Consider the following 6081-nt stretch of genomic DNA (forward strand, 5'->3'; position numbering starts at 1 on the left):
GGATTCAAATTCTAGCTTTACTGCTTACTATCTGTGTAATGAGAGCACATCACTTAGGATCAGAAGGAAGGAAGTTTACCAGTCTTAACCTCTCTAGGCTTTAATCTCTTCATTGATAAAAAGACAATAACAATACTTACATCACAGGACTGTTACAAGAATTAATCATTCAACAAACATTTATTAAGTATCTACTATGTGCAAGTCCTTGTGCAAGATGCTACAGATGCAAAACTAAAAATGAAACTGTCCCTGCCTTCAAGGAACATACATTTTTCTAGGAGAAAGCAGGAGAGAGACAGAGAGAGAGAGAGAGAGAGAGAGAGAGAGAGAGAGAGAGAGAGAGAGAGAGAGAGAGAGAGAGAGAGAGAAGAGAGATTTTGTTGTTTAGTCGTTTCAGTTGTGCCCAACTCTTTGTGACCCCATTTGGGGTTTTCTTGGCAAAGATACTGGAGTGGTCTGCCATTTCCTTCTCTAGTTCATTTTACAGATAAGGAACTGAGGCAGACAGGGTTAAGAGACTTGCCCAAGGTCACACTACTAGTAAGTGTCTGAGGCCAGATTTGAACCCAAGAAGATGAGTCTTCTTGACTCCAGGCCCAGCACTCTATCTACTGTACCACCCAGCTGCCAATGATACATAGATAGATAGATAGATAGATAGATAGATAGATAGATAGATAGATAGATAGATATAGATGTACAAAATATAAGTGCAAGGTAATGGGGGGTTGAGAAATCACTAGCAATTGGGGAGATCAAGAAAGGTCTTAAGGAGGTGATGTTTGAGTTAAGTTTTGAACTAGAGATTCTATGAGACAGAGGTGAGGAAGGCACACACCCTAGACATAAAGGAAGGAAAACTGAATATCATTTGTGAGAAACAGCAAGAAGGGCTGTTTGAAATATAGAGAAATGTTATTAAGGCTGGAAAGGAAGGTTAAAGAAGGTTTAGTTGAGATGATGTATATAAAGAGTTTTTCAAACCTTAAATCACCACGTCATGCTAGTTATTGTTCTTGTTATTATCCCCTATCTCATCCTCATCTTTTCTTTGTTGGGGAAAGTCAGATCAAAACGGCTGAAGGACAAGTCAGTACCCTGCTCCTGTCATTCCTATATGTCTTATATTCTGCAGACCACAGTACAGGTGGCTAGCATGAGGGTTTCTTGTAATTACATAAGAATATTGTATATAAGCTCATCTCCCTTAGACTCACTGGAAGCATCTTTCAGACAACTCGGGGAACCGACAGGACCCTAAGATGATATATACTTCAATCTATTCCTACATGGTTTTCATTTCTACCATTAGGTCTCTATTTGAACACTTTTCAAATAACACTTTGAACACTTTTCATTCCATACGGTTTAGAGATTATGTATATTCATCACGGTGACAATCCATTAAAAATATAGTTCTTAAATTTTTATGGGATCTTGCATTCATAGCAGCATGGTATAGCAAAAGGGACATGCCCCAGCTCCCACAGTGTTACCCAGAGAAAGCTACTGCAAGTTCAGGGCTCCATAAGGGCCCACATCCACTCCAAACCACAGCTTACAAGCCCCCACCAATGTGTTTATCATTCTAGTCAGCTAGAAGAAACGACCAACAAGTATTTAAGGGCTTACTATGTACCAAGCACTGTGTAAGGCAGAAGACAATGAAACAAAAATGAAGTAATCACTGCCCTCAAGGGGCTTATGTTTTATTGAGGGAGAGAACATAAACAAAGACCAGTATATTCAAAATTCAAGGCAATGTGAGGAGGGCATGAGCAGTTACAGCACATCAGGAAAGTCTTCATGTAGAAGGTAGTGCTTAAAAACGGAAGCTTTCAATGAAATTACGTAGTAAGACAAGTAGCAATGAGACATTTCTCCCCATAAACCAAGGACACACTGTCCATGAGTAGATACAGCATCAGTGGAAAGAACGGACCCACCTAAAGTACACGAATCCCCGGGCATACACATAGCCAGAAAACACACGAGAAAGGGCAACTCGCGCCTCTGACATTTTGGGGTTCCTTGTCACTTCTGCTTACGTCATTGTCCAGCGCTCATTGGACTTGCTTCCTGCTCTCATATGGCTTGCAGTTTCTGCCAGGAGTCCAGTGTCTGCTGGACTTTTGGTCCATGCCTAGCATGTGAACACAGCATGCAAGTTCTGCTGGGCACTGCTCCCTGCTGGTCTCACATGGCTGCTGCCTGATCATGCTCCACTGATCCCCTACACAGCTGTACGAGGCATGATGTTATGAGATTTCTCTCTATTTTGCGGATGTGGCTTCTGCTAGAGTCCTTAGCTGAGGCGATGCTTCATCCTTAGAAGACTGGGTAATGCTAACTCTCCTCTTCTGAGCTTTCTTCTTTGCTGTATCACCCACCACCACATCCATCTTTGCATGGGTATAATATGAGGCTCCGTCCCAGAGGCTTTTACCTTTTCTACCTATACTTTCTTCTTAATGATCTTTTATGGGTTCAATTATCATCTGTATACCAATGACTCCCAGCTCTTTATATCCATCCCTATTCTCTCTCCTCAGCTCACATCCTACATCAACAACTTTCTGTTTGACATCTCCACCAGGATGTTCCGTAGGCATCTCAAACTCAACATGCCAATGAAATCTCAGGTTCCTACCCCTCCAAAACTGTGTCAAGCACTGGAGCAACAAAGACAAAATGAAAAAAAAGAGTCAGCACCTGCCCTAAGGGAGCATACCTTCTACTGGGATGGCAGGGGAGGGGGGCTGATACACAGTGTAAGCAGTTGTATGATTATTTGCAGAGTGAGAGCAAACACTAACAACTTGAGGAATCTGGAAAGGTTTCTGGCAGGAAATGGCACACGAACTGAACTTTGAATGAAGCTAAGATCCTAAAAATACAGGTGAGGAAGGATCCAGACATGCAAGACAGCCTATATAAGAGGCAAAACAGTCCCTGCCCTGAAGGAGCTTACATTCTAAGAGAACAGGCAAATAGCTAGGGAAAGCCCAGGTGCTCCACTGGTATCCAACAGGCTCACAAATCTATCTGGGCATCTTAACTATTTACATATCGTATAGAAAGGTTTGGCAGCTAGGTGGCGCAGTGAATAGAGCACTAGGCTTGGAATCGGGAAGACACATGTTCAAATCAACCTCAGACACTTCTTAGCTCTGTCACCCTGGGCAAGCCATTTAACCTTGTTTGCCTCGGTTTCCTCATCTGTAAAACAAGCTGGAGAAGGAAATGGCAAACCACTCAGGATCTTTGCCAAGAAAACCCCAAATGGGGTCATGAAGAGTCAGACACCACTGAATAAAATAGTAAGGTTTACAGAGTGTTTGCCTCAGAACAACTTCATGAGGTAGGCATTGCTGATTATATTATCCCTCTCTTACAGACGAAGGGATGTGAAAAGGAAAGGTTAAGTAACTTTTCCAAGATTACACAGCTAGCTCCAAATGGAACCTGGTGTCTCTTGACTTAACATCCTTCATTCTTCAATCAGATTCAGTTCAACAAACATTTTGTAAGTGCCCATTGACTACAAGGCTTGAGAATACAAAGATAAAAAATGAAACCTTCCCTGTCGTCAATGAGCTTACATTCTAATGAAAGATACTAAGCTATGCAGATAAGTAAATTCAAAGCAAATATCAAACTATACAAAGTAATTTTATATTTAGGGGAACTGATTCAAATTTATAAGAATGGGCCATTTTCCCAAATAATAAATACCCAAAGGATATGAATAGGCAGTGGAAATCCAAGCTATCAATAGTCATATTTTTTTTAAAGTACCAAGTTACTAATAAATAGAAAAATACAAACGAAAGCAACTCTGACATTCCATCTCACAATCACCAGATTGGTAAAGCTGACCAAAAAAATAGAAAATGAAAAATGCTAGAGGGGCTATGGGGAAACATGTATATTAATACACTGTTAGTAAAGCTGTGAACTGGTCCAGACATTCTGGAAAACAGCTCAAAAAGTTACTAAACTGTGCATACCCTTTGACACAGCGATACTGTTTACTAATTCTATCCTGTAAAGGGAGCAAAGGAAAAGAAAAAAGATTCCTATGCACAAAAATATTTATAGCAGGTCTCTCACAGTGGCAAAGAACTAGAATCTAAGGAGGTAACCATCAATCTAGGGGGGCTGAACAAATTACGGCATATGAAGGTAATAGAATATTATTGTGCTGTAATAAATTGTGAATGGAATAGTTTCAGAGAAACCTGGCGAGTCGTGTTTGAATGGATGCAGAGCGGCCTAAGTAAATGAGTAAAAATAAGTAAAGTAAAATGAGCAGAAATAGGAGAACAATTTATACAATAACCACAAAATTGTAAAGGTAAACAACTTTAGCAGGCTTAAGATCTGATCAACACAATGACCAATCACAACTGCAGAGGACTCATGGTCAAACATAGTACCCACCTTCTGACAGAGAGGGGTGATACTCAGAGTACAGATCCAGACATATTTTTTTGAAACATGGTCGATGCAGGAATTTATTCTGCTCAACTATGCATATTTGTGGAAACAGTTTTGTTTTTCTTTCTTTCTTAAGGGAAAGAAAATTGATTTTTGTTAATTATAAAAATAATAGTCATAAAATTTCATTTAAAAAAAAACACAAAGTAATTTCAAGAGGGAAAGAGAACTAATACCTGGAGAGATCATGAAAGGCTTCACGTAGGAGGTAGCATCTAAGCTGCTCTCTGAAAGAATCTAGTTGACATAAGCTCAGGCCAGTCTGATGCTTCAGGTTCAGAACTGGAATTAAATAAAATGCTCATTGACCATTTAACAGTTAGAAAAAAGCAGGTTTGCTTACTCATAGTAGGGAAGGAATATTCAGGAGATGCAACATTGATTCAGTTGGCTCCGCTTCTGTGTTAGCCATGCTGGTCTGCAGGTCAGAAGTCTGAGAGAGGAGCTGAGGACTCCTTGTGGGCTGGCTTTTTGTACTTAGGCACCAGAAAACTTTGTCAGTGATTCCAAGGGCTGTGCACTAAACCAAGTAAGTCTCAAGGACGGTTTCAGTATGTTTTCCCAAAAAATAAGCTAGCCTATGTAAGCAGCAAAAGTTGCATGAGGCTATTGGTGAACCAGAAAAAAAAAAAAACATTTTTTATTAACAGCCTAACAAGGCCAGGTGTCCCATGTGTGGGCCACCTTACAGAAGGAAGAGCAAATCTTTTTATTCCTAGGCCCAAATCGCAGTTCCCTCCCGTTTCCCCATTGACTGGGTAATGCAGGGTTTACAGCGTATCCAGAGCGCCTAATTTCCCTATGTGAATCTCTGCTCCTAATTACATCTCCCACTCCCCACATTTCCTTGTCAACAGCCTACAGCTGTCAATGCCCCAGCAGCTACTCTTCAAGGGTCCACACTCTGATGATTGATATGCAAAAACAACATTCCCAACCACATTTTCTACAGCCTACATGGAGTAGGGCCATGGGAAACACTACCCTACTTAACACGGCAGGGCCTTAGGAAATATTTCTACTACCACACTCAGGATTCTACAGAGTTGGAGGCGAGAAGAGAGGTGAGAATACACTGCTATTTCCACCACATCTCACCACCTCTATACAATATACTGATGGAACATTAAAACTTAGGAAACCTCAAGTCTTCCCTTTTGGACCATTTAATCCAACATAAGCCGAGACAGAGAGTTGCAGGGCCCAGTAATCTAATGAGCCTTTGGGGAGACAGGATGAGCCATAAGCTTCCTCCTTTAGAATGCCAACCTTCCAAGGTCCCTGCAAGGTTGCAAGGCTGCCCAAGCCTACAGTCTGCATCTCTTTAAACTCACCATCTATTGTCCATCTGTACCTGATCCTTCCAGGTCAATCCACTGAATAGACACTCCAGGCTGGCATCTTCCTCTGGCAGAAACAGTACATCTGTGCTAAGACCACAATAAGAGATTCTTGACTCCTGCGGTTCAGACTCTCTGGACCATTTTTCAATTGTTTTCCTGCAGGGAAAGAGCAATGGTTTTGTCTCTTTTTTCTTTATTCTCTTTCAAAGGAAACAGTTAAGACTCCAATAGAAAT

General features: G+C 41.0%; 1 long non-coding RNA gene across 1 annotated transcript; it reads right to left on the reverse strand.

The window, feature by feature from the left end:
* Window positions 1–1679: 1679 nt before the first annotated feature.
* LOC144455645 (uncharacterized) lies at window positions 1680–4565 on the reverse strand. Its single transcript, XR_013484365.1, has 2 exons — window positions 4447–4565; window positions 1680–2675 (listed from the first exon to the last, which is right to left on the reverse strand). It is a non-coding gene; the product is annotated as an uncharacterized LOC144455645 (long non-coding RNA).
* Between the last annotated feature and the right edge of the window lie 1516 nt (window positions 4566–6081).

The sequence above is a fragment of the Phascolarctos cinereus genome, unplaced genomic scaffold (assembly GCF_003287225.1).
Source record: "Phascolarctos cinereus isolate Bilbo 61053 unplaced genomic scaffold, phaCin_HiC Scaffold_2;HRSCAF=192, whole genome shotgun sequence".
NCBI lineage: Eukaryota > Metazoa > Chordata > Mammalia > Diprotodontia > Phascolarctidae > Phascolarctos > Phascolarctos cinereus.